Source organism: Falco punctatus (genome assembly GCF_963210335.1).
Source record: "Falco punctatus genome assembly, chromosome: 20".
Classification (NCBI taxonomy): Eukaryota; Metazoa; Chordata; class Aves; order Falconiformes; family Falconidae; genus Falco; species Falco punctatus.
Window position 1 is genome coordinate 4312784 of NC_137600.1, and position 18033 is coordinate 4330816.

An 18033-nucleotide genomic window follows, 5' to 3' on the forward strand; every position below is an offset into this window, starting at 1 on the left:
CTCTTGTCTGATTCCGACACCTATTCTGAAAAAGGAGTGATTAATTAATAGGGCTCATCATTTTACAGGAGCTACATAAGCAAACACCTTTCCCCGCATCTCTGAATTTTCAGAGTGCCGTTCATCCTTCCAAGGTACCCAAGTGACAGCTGCTTAAAAATCATACAGATGCCTGGCAGCTCAAACAGGAGACTGCACTGTGTCGACTAGTGCGTTAACAGAAGTAAATGCACTTAACAATTTACCTTTCCCTGGCACAATATGGAGCCTGTCATTTGTCGGGAAGTGGTGGAGCTGTGAACACACTGGGGTGTTATGAAAAAAATAACTTGGGCTCCAGCCCTCCTGACAGGAGTTGCTCAAGGGAAAAGCAAAAGAAAAAAGGGAAAGCAGCTGATATTTAATGGCTTAAGGATCAGGGAAGACACTGGGTGAAAAATAAAATGGAGTTTATGGAATAATTGCTTCTATGCACGCTTGTCTGTTCCAGAGGATGAGCCACATCAGCTCTCATAAACTGTCACAACTGATGGAGTGATTTAAAATTGCAGTGGAGCAGTACAAAAGGAATTTAAAGAGCTGTGAATAATTACTGTTGTGGGTGGCTGCGGGCTGTGCAGGCAGTGACTTGCAGATGAGACAAGCTCTGCACTGCTGCTAGCACTGTAGCTACCAGCAAGGTCTCCTATTCCCCCATCTGGAAGGACGACTGCAGACAGTGACAGTCCTTAAAAAAATCTTAACAGGGACTGCATGCAGCATGCACAGACATAATGTTCCTTTTATTTACTCCCCTCAAACTGGGAGTCACTCCACCAAGCCAGTGCATTTGTGCTTGTGTACAAATCTGGCATCAATTTTGCAGAGATGTGGTGATGTTACGGGTAAAAATGAGGTGTTGGAGGTCTTTGTCTGGATCCTGGCCCTACACCCAAGACGCTAAATGCGGCACTGAGAGGTGAACCACCAACTATGATGGCCAAGTTCAAGACAGCAGTGAGGCATGCGCATCACATACTATTTAGGGGTGTAATATCAAGTAGGTAGTAACGTTGTCTCCTAGAGGTGATTTATGCAAGAATTGCAACTACTTCCCTCCACTAACTGTAGGGGCAGTTCCATTAGCGGTCTCTGTCTCAAACCTGTGTATAATCTGGGTGCAGTCCCAGGCACAAACACAGGCTGGGCAGAGAATGCACTGACAGCAGCCCTGAGGAGGACTTGGGGGCTCTGGCTGATGAGAAGCCCACCATGATCCAGCAATGTGCACTTGCAGCCCAGAAAGCCAATTGTATCCTGGGCTGAATCAAAAGAAGCGCGGCCAGCAGTTGAGGGAGGGGATTCTCCCCCTCTGCTCTGGTGAGACCCCACCTGCAGTTCTGTGTTCAGCTCTGGGCCCCCCACATAAGGAGGACATGGACCTGTTGGAGCAAGTCCAGAGGAGGGCCGTGAAGACGATCGGAGGGCTGGAGCACCTCTGCTATGAGGACAGGCTGCAAGAGCTGGGGTTGTTCAGCCTGGAGGAGGCTCTGGGGAGACCTTAGACCAGCCTCCCAGTACCTACAGGGGCCTACAAAAAGGTGGAAAGGGAATTTTACAAGGGCATGTAGTGCTAGAACAAGGGGTAATGGCTTTAAACTGAAAGAGGTAGATTTAGATTAGATATAACGAAGAAATTCTTCACTATGAGAGTGGTAAGGCACTGGCACAGGCTGCCCGGAGCAACTGTGGGTGCCCCATCCCTGGCAGTGCCCAGGGCTCAGTTGGACGGGGCTGGGGGCACCCTGGGCTGGTGGGAGGGGTCCCTGCCAGTGGCAGTGGGGTTAGAACTAGATGATGTTTAAGGTCCCTTCCAACCCAACCCATTCTATGATTAAATCCTGGTACGCCTTGAAGCCTTGATAAGATACTGGAATTCTGCACAGCTCCATTCAATTCTATTCTGATGCTTATGGACAGTCACCAATGTCTTGCCCTGTTACCAAGGTGTCAAACCCGGATCGCTCTCCAGAACCAACCTCCTATGCAATCCTGTTTGTCCCTTCAGCTTTTAAGCCCCCAAGCTCATACCTCACACATTTTCCACAGTATGAGGCCTCATACTGAGGTCTTGTTCTCAGCTGGGGTCTGTAAACACAGTCATACTATAAATACTACCACAATCCTGACAGTTTCTTCAAAGCCATATAAGTACAGAGCATCCACAGGTCAGGAGCACAAAATTATGAGCTCTGTTGGGTGATTTCTCTCGCAGTTAATGAGGTATAAAGCAAACAAGTACTTTAAAAGGGGTCTGATAGTTAAAGGAGCTTCACAGCAGCAAACATCTGGAGGAACACTGTGCCCTTTGATTATCTGCAATGTTTCCTTGAGCTCACTTTGGTCCATAAACCAAGCCCTCAAGCCACACTTCCTCCCAAAGTCTGCACTCCCTGCCTGCGACCTGTAACCTGGTATCTCCTCCTAATTAAAGTCAGCAGACCTGTAATGTCCACTTTGTAAACAATTTCCAGTTCAGCGGTGTGGAGGTGGGGGTGGACACCTAGTATATCACTGGAGACAAAGAGGACTCCGTGTTTCAAAGTGGGGAGGGGAGTATCCAAAGGATGTGAAATTAAAAAGCCAGAACAGAAGAGGCTATCATTTAAATTCACTGGTTTCAATTTTGCGAGGTGCTTCTTAGCTGCTGCTAAATATGCTGAGAGGGGCTGAGAGATAAATGGGTCAAGCTTAGCCTCTGTCAGCACTCTTGCATCTCTAAATCTCCAGGATCCTTCCATTGCTGTGATTGTTTACTGGGTTCCCAGACTTAGGGAGGCATTTCCTGCATAAAAAATAGTACCTCCCTGCTTCCTCCAGACAGTCTCTTTCTTTGGTCAGCAGCCACTGAGGAAGAAACTTTTCCGTGCAGACAGATTACATTTCCTCACCCTAAAATATCTACAAATTAATAGAAAGAGGGAGGCTAGGAAGAGGATGCTTTATGGAGGCTGCCGGGCACAGCATGGGCTGATCCTCTCCAGCCCTCAGCCCGCACCGAGGAAGGGCACTGCAGAGCAGAGGCGCAGTGACAGAATTGGTCTCGTCTTCAGCAGCTGCAAGCCCTGGTCCACGCCCAGCACCCACACAGCCGAGCAGGCACCGGGCGCTGCGGCAGCCCAAGGGTGTTTAGGCAGCAGGCAGGCAGGCAGGCAGGCAGGCAGGCAGCTCTGCGGTGAAACATTCGAGTGGTCTTGGCACTTGGCAAAGCCATGAGGTGAGGAGGAGAGACCACTGCACTCACTTCAGCTCTAGAAATTCTGCCCCCAGGCCAAGGCTGAGGCACAGGAGCCATTGCCCTCTGTCAGACGGCTCCAGGGCCGCGAGCGGGACCTGCCTGCATGCAGCTGCCACGTTTGTGCCTACGGTCTGGGCGCTGGGTTATTAGAGTTACTTTGAAAAAGTCATCAGCTGCCTACTGCTAATCGGAGAGTATGAGAAGTTAGTGGTTACGCATCACTGCCTGCTGTCTCTCCAAAGATTGTTGATTACTCTGATATGACACGTAGTGGCTGTGGCCGTGCCGGTGCCATGACAAACCCGACACCCTCACAGCTCTGTCAGGAGCGGGAGGCACTGCTGCTATTTGGTCCAAAAAGCCCTTTGCTTGCTTCTGAGAAAAAACACAAAACCACAGCAGAAGAAACATTGGTGTCATTGTAATATAAAGCAGTCAGGGCTCTGTCCAACCCGTCATAAACGTTGGTAGAAGTGCAGTGGCTGTGAAAAATAGAGATGGTGAAGACTGCTGGGGTAGGGAGAAACCTTGAAGTTGCAGGAGAAAAAAACAGCACGAGATTTAAGGCTGTAGGACCATAGCGATCAGTGTCCCCTGCAGCCAGTGCTGGATGTTAGGATCTACCCCTCACTGCGTACCCCAGACTCTCAGATCGGGGCAATGCAGGGAAAGCTTAACCCTTGTATTTTTAAGTTAGTACAGGGATAAAATAGCAGACTGAAGCACACACTCCTTTTAACTACTGCTGTTTTCCAAATGCGATTCCTCCATCTTTCAAGTACTAAAAAGGTCTCCAGGTCTAGAAGAGCTCAAATAAAAGTTGTTCTACTCCCCCAAGCATCTGCTTCATGTCCTGGCTTTCTCGGCTTGCTTTAAATGACTATCTCCCGCACTTTGTTAATTATGTGATTACAGCATCCATTGACAATGAGAAAATTAAAACTCCATGCTGCCTTTCAGACAACACTTTATTACTCTGCAAAAGAGGCTGAATGCAATTTAGCAAAGCGCTGTGCTGAACAACCGGAATTGTTCTCTTCCACAGGCTTCCTCCTCCACTCCCACTGTTTCCCCAGAGACCACAGTGTTTGCAGAGGCTTAATAAAGCAGGAAAGAGAGCAGGTGTGAAAGGAAACATCAATTACCATTAGCCCTGACAATCCTGGACGATCCCACCCATGGAGAAGGAGCAATGGCAGTCAATTCTGTCTTTCTTTCTATGCAGATAATTAAGTGCTTTGCTTTGCATGTAAAGGCAAAGCTGGTTAGGACTTTGGGATAGAGGGAAGGCAGGGATTACTGTTAGCAATATCTGTGCTACAGTTGTGACTGTAGGCCTGGACTGAGTTCAGACTTCCAGAAACAATCCCCCTCTTGAAGATTTTGCAACCTAAACACATCGGAGCACTAACAGTTCTGTCCATACAACTCTCATTGCAGATGAATTACTGGTCAGATACTCACAGGTGGCAAAGGAGCAGGCCTTCTACAACATGGAATGCTAAAACCTTTGGAGGAGTTGAACATCCAAACAGATTGTGATTATGGACCAGGTTCTCGCAACTCCAGGATCCCCTACAATCGGCGGGCGGGGCAGAAGTGGCACTGGGTTCTCTGGTGATCTGGCCACAGTGCTGAGTGGTTTTCAAAGTCTGGTCCAGAAGGAGTTGCCCAAAGCCTCACTGGCAGTCTTCAATACCATTTCCTCATTATCATCCTCTTCCCCTGACTCGGACATTTGCTTGCAGGAAATTTCACAGGTCCTCCAATAGCTAATGGGAGGTATTTATTTCCATTCCTTTGGTGCTTCAGTTTTAAGTATAGCAATAATTCAATGTACCTCATTTTGGGGGAAATGAAAGATTATCCTTATTTTCAGCTCATTTTTTTGTGCTTTATTTCTCTCTCTCCCTTTTTTATTGAACTCTGAACATTAATAATCAGCCCTCATTAATTCAGTTAATTCTTCAAATCCTCATATTCTTCATGCCCAGCACTATAAAGCCAAAGAGGAGACTAATGAAAGCTGAAGAGATGGTTAGAGTTATTAAAAATCAATTTTTTTTATTTGGTAACCTTGGGGGTGTTAATATTCTCATCTCACATCTTCACAGTGTCATTCCTCCCAGAGGAATTCAAAGCTTTGTGGATTTGCCAGATGCAGGAGGGCCTCTTCCGAGTTTCTGGGAACCCTTTAGTTTTAAGGTGTTCTGGTCACATGTAAGTCATAATGTTACAGGACCTTCTCAGGGGGCTGCTGACCTCTCTGGAGCACGGGAAGGGGAAGAAGAGCTTTGCAGTCCAGAAGACTGTTATGCATTGCTATCCGTCCTCCCTACAGGTGCTTTCACTGTGGTCAGCACAGGGGGTGGTCAGGAGGAGACTGCTGTGTGGGAGGGAACCCACCTCCCCCAGTCCTGGCAGGCAGGAGGGCTGCAATTAGCACATTGGCTCTGGCACGGGCAGAGGAGCAGCCTGGGTTCCTGCCTTTCATTTGAGGAGATTAGCGATAATGGAAAATGCAGAACATTAAACAGTGGAGTGATTACATTGCGGAGGAGGACTGGCAGAGAGATTCGTACCAATGAAGGGGTGTGAAAAGGGGTCACAAAGCTGAGTTTACTTCAAGCTTAAAAAGTGAGAGAGAGATGTTTTTCAGGTTTTGCAACAATTCATTCCCGTCTTGGGTTTGATCTGACTTCACTCCCTCGGTGTGCCTTTCCTTTTGGCAGCATTTTTAATTCATGAATACATTTGCACGCCCTTTGGTCACCTGTCCTAATGACTTATCCTTCCTATTTCCTTTACTTGGGTAAGTCCAAGTGCCTCCTGCCAGATCCTGCACACTAAACCACAGTCCTAAGCATGAGAAAGGGGAGGAAAACCAGCAAAGAGCAGCGACTCCCAGTTCCCTTTGTAGGTAGGGCACAACAGGGGAGAGGACAGAGCTGGCTTAAGAGCAAGGGAGGAAAAAGGGATCTGAAAAGCTGGCCATGAACACCAGATCTCCAGCTGGTGATCTGTATGGGGTCTGCAGAGGTACACTGTCTGCATGATCTCATACTTGCTATTATCATCTTGTCTGAGACAAGGCACCATGGCAACCAACACATTTTCATTCCCTCGTCTTTACGATGATGTTCCTTTAGTTCCCGAGTCCCTTCTCTGCTGAATGGGTGACAATCCCTTTACCAAATGTCGAGAAACATCCTTTTGCCAGCACTTTCCTTCCCCTAACACACACCTGAGAACAGACTTGGAAAAACGCCCTCTTGGGGGGAGTGATCCATCAGCTTTCAGTCCCACTTCTATGGGATAAAAGACTGTGGGTATGGGATGGCCATGACATTCAGCTCTGTTCCTTCCAGTGCATCTTTGGTGCCTCCCATGTGAGATTTCACCTACCGAGTGACTCTCGAGAGGGTTTCTATTGTGTATGCTGGCCAGGTTCCTGTGGGATTCACTTTTAAATCTCCTTTTCAAACAGATAATTAAAACATAATAGTGTTTACATTACAGATGGAGCTGAGAGAAAAATAATAATAGCAATAATAATCATAAGAAACACTACTTTGCTACTCAGGGGAGTTCGTCAAACGACTCTTGGAGAGGCTTGGCACACTTTAATGAGTTTAAAGAAGAGGATTTACACTAAGTAAACTTACTCAATTGTTCACACGCGACTGGTGAGGTGAAGGAAGCATTCAGAAACATGCAACTGAAGCAGCTAGCACTGGCTCTGCAGGAGGACAAAATAAAAAAAAAAAAAAGGAAAGGGTATTAAAATCTCATAACTTTTATGGTAGTGGATATGTAGAATGGAATTGCACTGCAGAGTCCAGAAGCTATTCTAAATTAATGGCTTGGCTTTTCCAGTCCATTCAAACAAGCTCATTTCATGCAAGATAAATTACAGGACCCTGCCACCCTCACTCCCTGAAGAGAGCTTTCTATAATTCACGATGTGTGTGTAAGGGAATGGACGGTTGGGTTTTCTGACAGATATCCTGTGGCACAATGACCTGCTCTGGAGGCTGTAATATTTGATTCACCCAACACCAGTTAGAACAAGAAGTAGCCTGTCTAAGCAAAAAAGAGGGAAAGGACCAAAACCAAGCTCCCAGTACAGCCAGCTAAAACAACCCCATGAAAAGTAAAAAAGACTTGCTGTATAAATATCTTCTAAAAATTGCATGGCTGCCTCAAGCCTGATTTTGTGGGACAAAACAAGAAGCTTCATTTGGTAGTAGCATCTAGTAGAGGAGAGGTGGCTTGAGGACTGGCCTGATCTTAATTCCACTGCAGAAGAAATAAAAGACAGCCCTAACCTAACAGAGATGAGAAATCCAGTAGCTGTAATGCTGAGATTCCTTTTCTCCCCTTTTCTAGTGGCATTAAAATTGGCTCAATCAACCTAAGCAGCCCATTATTAGAGCTATGAGCTTGACTCCCTGCTTTTCTTTCTTTGGAAAGGCTTGAGAGGTAATAGCAAATATCCAGTGGACTTTGCTTCAAAGCACACTCCTGTTCCCCTTCTGCCAACACCATCTCTGTCACTCCTGTGCTATGTTTTTGTCACCCATTTGAGCCACTTAATTACATTCTCTTTTCTTTTGGAAACAGCTGACATGTAATTATTTTCATGATTAACACTCTTGTGCAGCTAATTGTAATTATACCTTATAATCACAGTTGTGATCGTCAATTACTCATCTTTGCCTCATTTGAATGTTTTTCTTTATCTGAGTTTCTGGAAGTTGTCTTGACTGAAAACACATACACAACAAACTAGCCCAACTTCCCAAACTTCTCTGTTTTTCTCCAGAGGGATTAATTTGAGGCCACAATAATGAATAAAGGCCAGATCGTTGGCTGGTGTAAATCAATGCAGCTTCACTTGTGTCAACACAGCAATGATGATTTATAGCACTTGAGATGTCAGATATTTTACTAAGAAAATGGTGTCATCTAAGAAAATGTATCTGCCTTAGAACCACTCTATGATATAGTTTCCATGTATTGAGCAATGCATATTTTTTCTTTTTATACCTCTATCCTCTTATATATTTTGGAGAACCAAGAAAAATCAAACCATCCTGTATACTCGCTATGTTGTATATTATGCAGCATTTTGAAAGGCTTTTCATTCTACACCTTGAAAATACACAGGGGACTGATTCTCCTTTTGCTCATGTCAATTTTTATGTGGCGTAGCTGTCAATCTGAATTGAGCAGCTCCTGGTTTACACCCTAGTGTGTGCAAACTGCGTCAGACATCGGATGAATATACAGTTTTACAGGGAGGATACTAGAATAAATTCTAATCTAAGCCACATACAGGAAGCTCAGTAGTCCAAGCTACATACTTACGACTTAGAGAACAATATGATTTTCATCTCAAAAACTGGTCAGTGTTTTGCTAGGCTTGCCTCTAAACAATGGTGACAGGTGGCAATAGATTTATTAATTGTAGTGGGTGCCCAGGAGCTTAGATTCAGGACTTAATGGACCTGAACTATGCTGGGTGATGTGGAAATACAAAATGTGAAAGCCTGATGGAAAATTGTCAGTGCAGTTTCCTTGCTCCATCCTTCTCTGCCCTCTTTGGGCAAGTGCTTTAATTCTGTGCACTGGGCTGCAGGCTGGGCCTTCCCAGCCAGAGCATGTGGTGCTTTGAAAATCATTCCCCATTCCCAAAGAACTGGATGAATGAATAAAGAGGTGAACTCCCAACCTGGAGATTACTGCTGCATTAATAAAGCAACTGTGAACGAATTGCCTCAGCTGCCTGAGCCAACTAGGATTATTAAACCAGGTCCCTGATTTAATTAGAGTGCTTAAAACTCATGCTAAAAACAAAAATGCAGCTCTCAGCTAGAACACAAGCTTTGTGCGTGAAGGGTCGCTGCAAAGGTCAACTCTTCCCACAGTATATTCATGATTATTGAATCAAATGCTACGGTGGAACTGGAGGGCTCCACTGAGAGGGGGCAGGGAGGGAGAGCTGTTGTCCCTGCGCTACAGCTCTGAGCACTGCCTGAGGCCAGCAGACAATACAGATTATTTCTGCCTGCCCAGCAATTTGCATGAAATGGCCTGAAAGAACAGAGTCTACATTGGATTAAAACAAAATGCACATGCACCAGAACTGCCAGCCCTGTTACAAGGCAAACAGGGTGATCCAGGACAGAACGGCATGACTTAAATCTTCCCCGAGCCCAGAGAGCCTCCCTGCAAGGTGGCCTGGGATGCACTGACAGGGTGACATGTTAGCAAAATTACTGAGCTGTGCTTCCTTGCATCAGCAGAAGTTTGTGACACCCTGAACTGGCAATATAGTTTCCCACCAGTGCCAATTCAATTAGATGCCCCCTGCCTGACAAGCAGAAAATGGACCTAAAGTAATGCCTTGTAACTGACTAAGCATTACACACTATTTATTCTTTAACTCTTAGTCTGGATTTGAACTGTGACTACAGGAAAAAGCCACCACTGCCCATGACTGTAGCTGTGAGCTGATAGGAAGCTTCTTTCCTTTTGAAGAAAATCAATTTTCAGACTTCAAAGGCTCCATACCTCAACTGCTTTTTCCTGGCCCAAGACTCTGCTGCATGGTTTTCCACAACTGACTAAAACTATCAGCATGACTGGCAGTTACTACAGCTTCTGAAAACTGCCATAAATTATACTTCTGCCTTTTCTGCCAGCCTAGCCAGCATTGGTACCCCAGCTGCATCCTCCGTAACATACCAGGTCTGAGATCAAAGCACAAACTCCCTTTAAAAATGGCAAGCACTGGAAAAAGTAAAGGCAAATTAAGCTTCACAAACAAAAAGTTAAATGATTCTGTTGTTATCTGAGTAGTTCCCAAATGTACCCATCAAAGTTTGGAGAATTATTTTAATTGATAGCTACAGATTAACAATAAGATAAATAGAGAGATTAGAAAACACCCGTTACACTCAGCTGAGGCTGTAGGAAATCTTCAAGTCTCAGCTAATTGTTCCATTTTGCAGTTTTAATTAAGTGCAGCCTCCTGAACTGAACTATTCCAGATAGCGCCTGAGCCTGTGCATACCAGCTCACCCAGAGTTTCCCGGGTATACTTTTAACTCCTCGGAACCAGCTTCTGACCTTAAGGACCGAGTTGGACAGTAATTACGCTGGGTGAGATGCATCGTTATGCAGAGAACTAGCATGCAAATGATGGATTTAAAGGAGTATCTACAGGGTCAGCTACAGGCAGGTGTGAGCCAGCTCCAGTCCAAACGAGGTGGACCAGTTTTAGAGTGATGCTGAGCCCAGCGTAATATTCCCAGCCTCTCAGAAGAGTTTACTAGCCCGGTGCTGGCACTGCACCAGTACCTCTGTACGGCTTCCACTTGAGGCCTGGCTCACATCCAGCTGGCCCCGAGTGTGGGCAAAGCACGCTTACAGCTGTAGGCATAACCTGACAGCTCTGCACCGTGCAGAGACGTGGTGTTGTTTTCCCACACAGGTTTAGTTTTCACCAGTTGAACACTTCACCTGTGCTGGCAGCGCTCTAAAAACAGGTATCACCCCCCAAGGAGCCAGGTATCACCAGGCTCCTAATTTCAGGAGTTTGATGCTATCCCACACAGAGAAGGAAAGTTAATTTAAAGGAGGCTGATGACAGCACAGCCTGGGTGGGCTCACGCAGCCCTGCACAGTGATGTGACATGTCCTGTTACTGGTCTCATGAGTAACAAAGTCCTGCTTTGTCAGGCTCCAACCGGAGTGACTGGGGCTGGACTGGGACACTATTGCATCCCGGGACTGGAGGTTTTCCAGGCTGCACCTTGTCGGAGCAGGGAGGCTGCCCTGGGCGGCCTCACCTCTGCCCTCTGCGATCCCAGCGCTGTCTTTGACAGCTGCATTGCCGTAACCACCTCTGCAGCACAGCAAGCTCATTTCACAAACTGACTCTAATAACTACACACAAAATGGCCTGTTCATCGAGGCCAAGGGTTCCATTTACTCCTGAAACGTTACTTGGAAGAGGAAACAGTACATTTAATTAAGCATCTTGTTATGCTAGGCACGAAGGATTAAGCAGCATGGCAATTTCAGGAGACTTGGCACCATGGTGCCAAGAACAGTACTGGTGGCTGCCTGAGTTTGATGGGATTCTGGCTCCCTGGAAAGGAGGTGTTTGCAGTTTACTGCAAGGCGTTTCCTCTGGTCTCTCTAATACTGCTTGGTCTTGGGATTTATGAGAATCTTCCCAGATTACTACTGACTTCATATATGACACCCTTAAAATATGCAGTCATGCCCCTCCGTGTGTCCCCACTTCCATCTGTAAAATGAAGAAAATTGTAAATGCTTTGAGTTCTAGGAATAAAACACCCTCTTCGCTTTCTACCCTTTCAGCCACTGAAGCCGAGAATATAAAGTACAGCTCTTCTGCTGGTTACAATGTGGGAATACACAACTGTAAATACTTCTGATACACAGTGCTGTGAGAGGAAAATCAGGCCCAATTCATGCTAATGCAGGACCCACTGAAATTCACAGGCTGGATTAGGTCACCATCTGGACTATGGCTCTGTCAGTCTCAAACTGCCTTCAACACTGAATGTTTTAAAGAGAAGACACAGCCCAGTGAGTATATATGCTACGATACAATTGTCTTATCATCTCTGCACTCAGGGGTGCCTGCACAGAAGTTCTCATTCACACAGGGATAATTATTAAACTGATATGGTCGGCTCCTCCTCACTCCAAGCTGCTTCTGCTCCTAAGCTAGGTCTGGCTCTGAATTGCTCACGAGAGGAATTTGTCTTGCAACTATGAGTCTATGGAGACGTGCTTTGAACCCAGACATTTTAGAGAGCAAGGTGATGGAAATATCCCCCTATATAGCAGTATTTCCTTATATCCATTCAACTTCTAAGGTTGATGGTCAGGCAGAGGACATCGCTGCAGTTAAGAAAGAATGAAATACAAGAACTTCACAAGAAAAGCTCTAGGGAACAAGGGGGAGCCAGGAAGGAGGGTTGAGATATATAGTTATAGCTGACATAATGAAGAGAGAAATGCAGCTTGGAGCTGACAGGGAGGGAACAAATAGGAAGAGCTCCCATAACAGAAAAGAACTGCAGATTTGGTTATTGCAGTCCTATTTGCCCATTTACTACCACAGAAGGTACAAACCTCTGCCTTTCACTGTAAATGAAGACGGACATGGATGTGTGCTGGCAGGCAGTCTCACACAGAGGGCATTCCTGCACACTAATGTACTCCAAGGAGCCCTGAGCTTGCACTTAATCGGAGGAAAATACACCATTCACACATCCTGTTGTTGCTCCAGGTCACCCTGACAAAGCCAGCAGCTGGTGCTCTGGGACTGGGTTGATGGTATATTATACCTGCCACTCTTTATTTGTTAGGGCAGCAAGAGTTTTGCATTAACACGGTAACTCACGACGCTGTATTTAGGAGACAACAGAGGAGATGCGCTGTGTGGTTGTAATGCATCTTTTAGCATGCATTAAGGGGATTCATCTTATCATCACTGTTCAGTAAAGTTTTTAACCATGCCCTTAACTTTATACAGCAAATAAAACCAGAGCAATCAACAGGAGTCCTTTGTGTATATATTCACATGGTCACAGATCTTTTTTATGGAACATCATTTAAAGCACTGTTATACCAATAAAAATACCTAAAAAACTACCTAGAGACCAACCAACAACGCATTTGCATTTCCTACCTGTCTGTGTTACTGATTGAGACATTTTGCACAGCCTGTACCTTAGGTGTGTGGGTGAAGAACAGCACGGGTAGGATCATGTGTACGGAGTATGTGCATCCTGAGAACTGACGTTCATGTTCCTGCACATGTTCTCTTCAGGCTCCCTCTGCACCAGTGATGCTTCTTTGATCACACTAAAATCAGAAGCATCTTCCAAAAATTCAGGTTGTATTAAGAGTCTTATCCTTAATCCCTCAACTTGAGTGTATTGATAAGAAAATACCAATTAAGTTTCATATTCCCATGCTGGACCTGTAGTCAGAGACTAAGGAGATTATGTGATCATTCTAATTTCACACCCAGGAATGTTAAATAGTTATAACTTTATCTCATTCAAACAGCAATGGCCTGTGAGCTCCAGGGTCCTTTTGGCCTATTTGTTGCTACCACTTGCAGATGTCCCCTGACCTTCAATCGAAACAACCTGGGTGGCCTCTCTGTACCTTCAAAAGAAGGATTTCTGCAAGAGAAACAGTGGTAGCATGCATTAGCAGTCTGACTATACCAGTATCAAAGTGCTTCAACCCGAGTCCTCAAGACAGACCCAAGCATGGATGACAATGTTAATGAACAGCTGCCAGCACCAGAAACTACAGCTCTGCCGCCTAATTGCATGAGACAAGAATATAAGTGGATGCTTGCTAAGGTAGCAGGAGACAAAGAAGAGTTTTCATACACCTGAGTCTACCAGGCACACCTAAGATCAGGCAGGAACAATAGGACATATTTGCAAGAGAGACCTCCAAACCATGTGAAAGGGCTTGCAGCTGTAGGATTTTCTCTAGTTTGCTACTGATTTATGTAAAGTGAAATGACAAACATGGTTTAGGGGAAGTTTTATTACCAGCCATCCTTAAAAGCCTGGGAAAACAAGGATTGAACTAGGAAATCCTGCAAAGACTGATCATTTTCCCTTCTAAAATCAAGGTAAATCTGGTGGGGATTTGGAAATACAAACAGACTAGCTCAGAAACTCACAATCCTGCTCACACTGGCCAGGCAGAGGATGAGGTGAGCCTTAAAACTGTTGATTGGTTTAGTGCATCTCTATTAGGCACCTAAAAGCTGGATGTAAAGGTAAGCAATACAACAACACTACCTTCTTCCTGTTGCTCTGCCATCTTCCATCCCTCTTCATTTTTTCATATACCCGTTAGCCTCCGGGCCTGCATAAGATCTGAAGAGACACCTTTCCTCAGTATGGCGCTCCCACTGAAGCCATTAAGCCTCTGCACGAATGCCCAGAACTGCTGCAGAGAGCTCGTTTCTGGCCGGAGGCCTCGGGCTGCAAGCTGCTCGGGCTGCAGCTGCCTCCCTGCTGCCTCTGTGTGCAGCACCCAGTAGAATGAGGCTCCCAGGCTCACTTGGCGCTAATGTAATATGAAAAGCAGTCATAAAAAATCACAGCTCCAGGCTCTACAGATGTGGGAAAACTGACTCCAGCTTTAGTTATTGCAAGGCATTATTTTTACAGGAACAAAAAAGCAGAGGGTGTTTTGTGAACAAGCAAGCAGACACATTCACTGGCGGCAGAACCTTGCAGCTTGGATAGTTTAAGCCCAAGCTTTCACTTGGCATTAGAAGGGAATGAACTAACCTTTTCCATTTCATTTCTGAAAACTCCGAACTAATTATCTTTTCGTTCTTCTTCCATCCTTTTGCTGCCAAGGGGAAGAAATCAGGACAGGACTTCTGGGTTTTCTAGATCTTGCAATATTTATCACCTGAAGCCTTGCTCCCAACAGGAACACTCGGCACTGAATCTTCTGTGCTTAGATGTAACCAGCCAGGGAGACTGGGATGGGCACTGGGAGCAACATTCTGCAGACAGCCCTGAAGGGAACAAGACCGTTCCGTTCATGCGGAGCTGAATCACTTACTGAATGTCAGATATTTTTTTTTTTCGGCTGGGCTTCTTTTGAGTAAGGACCCAGAAGAGGGAGAGAGCAGCAGGAGAAAGATGGAAGAAAAGAAGAAGAAACAGGAAAAAGCGTAAAAAAAAAAAAAAAAAAAAAAAGAATAAAGGAAAGATTAAAAAAAGGGTGGGGGGTGGGGGTGGGGGCAGTACAGGGGGATTATGATTCAGGCCAGCATTGCCTGTTGTTTGCAGCCTTCCAAACCATATGATATATCTAAGGAAAAGGCAGACAGCACATCTGAACAAAAATTACAGGTGGCTGAATTAATTAGCTCCAAATCCCAGCACCCCCAAACATCAGGCGCTGGGATTAAGGACTCAAAGCTAGTTTGCTGCTGAATCCCAAACCTCAGATATTATTTGGATTCAAATTGGAAGTGTTGCAGATGGGTTTGTTTAGGGAAGGAGAGAGAGCTGTCTTTTCCCATTCTGCCTCCAGCTGAAGCAGAAAGGCACCTTTCTCTTTCCTTCATAACATGATATTAAAATCACTGCAGCCTTCCCTATCCCTGTCTGTGCTTGGTTTTCATTGATCTTAACAAGCTTTCAGTTCTCTTCAAATATTCTGGTGCTGCAAGATGGGTAGGCTAGAGATTCACTTCAAGGCAATAGCAGATTTGCCTCTTTCTATCCTCTGTGCTTGTGGGACACAATGTGAAAGGAATTTACTGTCCTTAAATGCTGAAAAAGTCCTATTGTGTGATTAAACAAAGGGACCCAATGACAAATGGCATCTGATTTTACCCTGAAACACTGAAAAATTGCCAGCTTCTCTTGATTTTGAGGCAAAGCCCCTAAAAGCTCACCAATAACCACGTGTAGAGCCAGATTCAGAGAGATTAATCAAAATAGTTGATAGGCATCTGAATGACATTCATTTCCTGGTGCTACCATCTACTCCCTGTGATCAGTCATTTGATCCATCTGTGATTCAGTTCTTCCTACAAAATGGGAATAATTCTTGTTTAGCTGGTGGCAGCATCAGTAGCATAAAGCATTCATGCTGGTGAGATGTTCAGACATTATCCTCATGTAAGTGGAGGGAGAATCTGTGTGGGTTGAAAAGTTCACAAATCTTGCAAAGAACATAACTCGTATCTCCTGCTAAATCAGGTGAGTATCACATTGTTTGCCAGGACCACCTTGGTCTAATTATCTGCTGGCAAAGGAGGTACAGAGGCATAACTGGCGCTACACTGGCTTCATCTGGATGGTGCCAAACAAGCTGGTAAGTTCATCGCTGCCTGTGTACAGCATCCAGAAGTAGTACACAGGGACACAATTAGTGTTCATGTGGCTTTTGTACTGGATGTGCTCAGAGGCCTGGAAGATATTTGTGTTTATTACAGCATTGGTACCCAGTCAGGACTGAAAACAGTCATGGCCATGATGCTCACTCCAAAAAGGATTTGGTGGACAGAAAGCTTGAAAAAGCTTGAACAAGAAGAGAAAAAGAAAAGGCAGTTTTAGGACAGTGTAATCATGTCTCAGTAAAACACTGAGTATGGCAATTAATTATTGATCATGCATCCCTCTGTCTTTCTTTTGTTTCCCAGGGCTCTGCAAATATGCCAAACACCGTGCCAGAGGTAATCGGGTGTTTGCTTCTACCGGGGGAGTCAGCTACCTGTCTGTAATAGACCCAGTACAACTTGGATGCAGTAGCTTCTCATCGGGTCTGGGTTTTTATGTAAGCAGGCACGCTTTGCAATCCGCAGGTGGCTCAGCAGGTTGCAACAAATTTTTACTGCTTTTAGGTTATGCCTTGACCACACATCCATGCCACAGAGCAAACTGCCAGTGGCAATGGGCTGTTTGCTGGGAAGCAGCGCACTGGTATTCTGCAGCTGAGTTGTATGTGCACCACAGTAAGGCCGTCTGCCTTCTTACCAGGTCATTCTCTAAAATCCCTGAGCATCCATGCTAGTTACTATATCCTTTTGGTACTAACCTCAGGAAGATAAACACAAGGTAGTCCTGCATGCAGCTGGCACAATATCTCCTCAGGTTATGTGGAGGGACATGAAAACTCCCGGTGAGGTTGCAACAAAGGTTTTTAAATCCAAGGTATTTCCAAGAAATGGGTATACACCAAAAAGCTATGCACCTGTGGATAACTGGCTAGCTGAAAAAGGTCTCATAGACATAGTCCAGCTGGCTGGACAAAAATGCACATCGCTCTCAGCTTATCTGAAGTAAAGCAAAATACACTGTCTTTGGCTGTTCTTGTTACACAGTAACAGGAAGATTTCGGTGGGAAAAGAATGTTGCAGGTGGGAACAGATAACTACAGAAGAGAAACTAGGGGCGGGCTTGGTATTTAGGCAACTAACCAATAATGAGCTTAACTTTTGTAATATGAATGAGGTAATTATAAGAAGGCATAAAAGGTGACTGTAAGAGACAATAAACGAAGTCTGCTGATCACTCATATTGAGTGACTGTGTCTTCCCTCCGTCGCAACATGCACTTATTGTTTCCTGTAACCAAAACACTTGCTTAAAAAGGGGGAGGGGAACGAACAATTTTCTTCTGCCTTGTTCAAAAACTCATTGAACAAAGAAACTTCAGAGACTGCAGCTCCATCCTTTCTCACCCCTCGAAAGGTGACATGTGGGCTTAGAGACATAACTTATGGCATCAACAGTACTTACAACAGTACTATTTTCTGACAAGTTAAACGAGGGTGGAGAGTCTCTAGGATGTCAATATGCATTACCAATGGTGAGGGCAGCAGTAGTTTTTAGCAGGGAACTCTGAGCATGAGCTTAGGAGAAGAGAAAGCCAGTCACTACAGGATGGAGACAAACCAGGCAACTTTCTGGATCCGTGTAAATGTTTGGGAACTTCTACTCCCAGCTTGTGTCACTGCTTGCTGAAACTGGCATCTGGGGCAAGAATATGCTTGTATCCCCTCACCCTCCTGCAGGATAATGAATTTCCATTTTCCCTCCTTAAAACAAATGGCACTTCCATTACAATTCATTTCAGTTGGATGTCTTTGCTAATGCCACTGTAGCAGGGGGCTCCAGATGGTGCCCTTACACATCCTCTTATATG

General features: G+C 45.2%; 1 protein-coding gene across 11 annotated transcripts in view; it reads right to left on the minus strand.

The window, feature by feature from the left end:
* Positions 1–18033, minus strand: part of DUSP26 (dual specificity phosphatase 26) — a 64793-nt gene that overhangs the window by 22318 nt on the left and 24442 nt on the right. For 7 of the 11 annotated variants that reach the window (XM_080370196.1, XM_080370194.1, XM_080370192.1 and 4 more), the window contains exon 2: positions 6943–14888. The exons of 1 other annotated variant lie outside the window; for it this stretch is intronic. The gene's annotated coding sequence lies outside the window, so the exon portion shown is untranslated. The remainder of the gene's footprint in view (positions 1–6942; positions 14889–18033) is intronic. 3 more of the 11 variants (XM_080370197.1, XM_080370190.1, XM_080370191.1) reach the window with 2 other exon arrangements.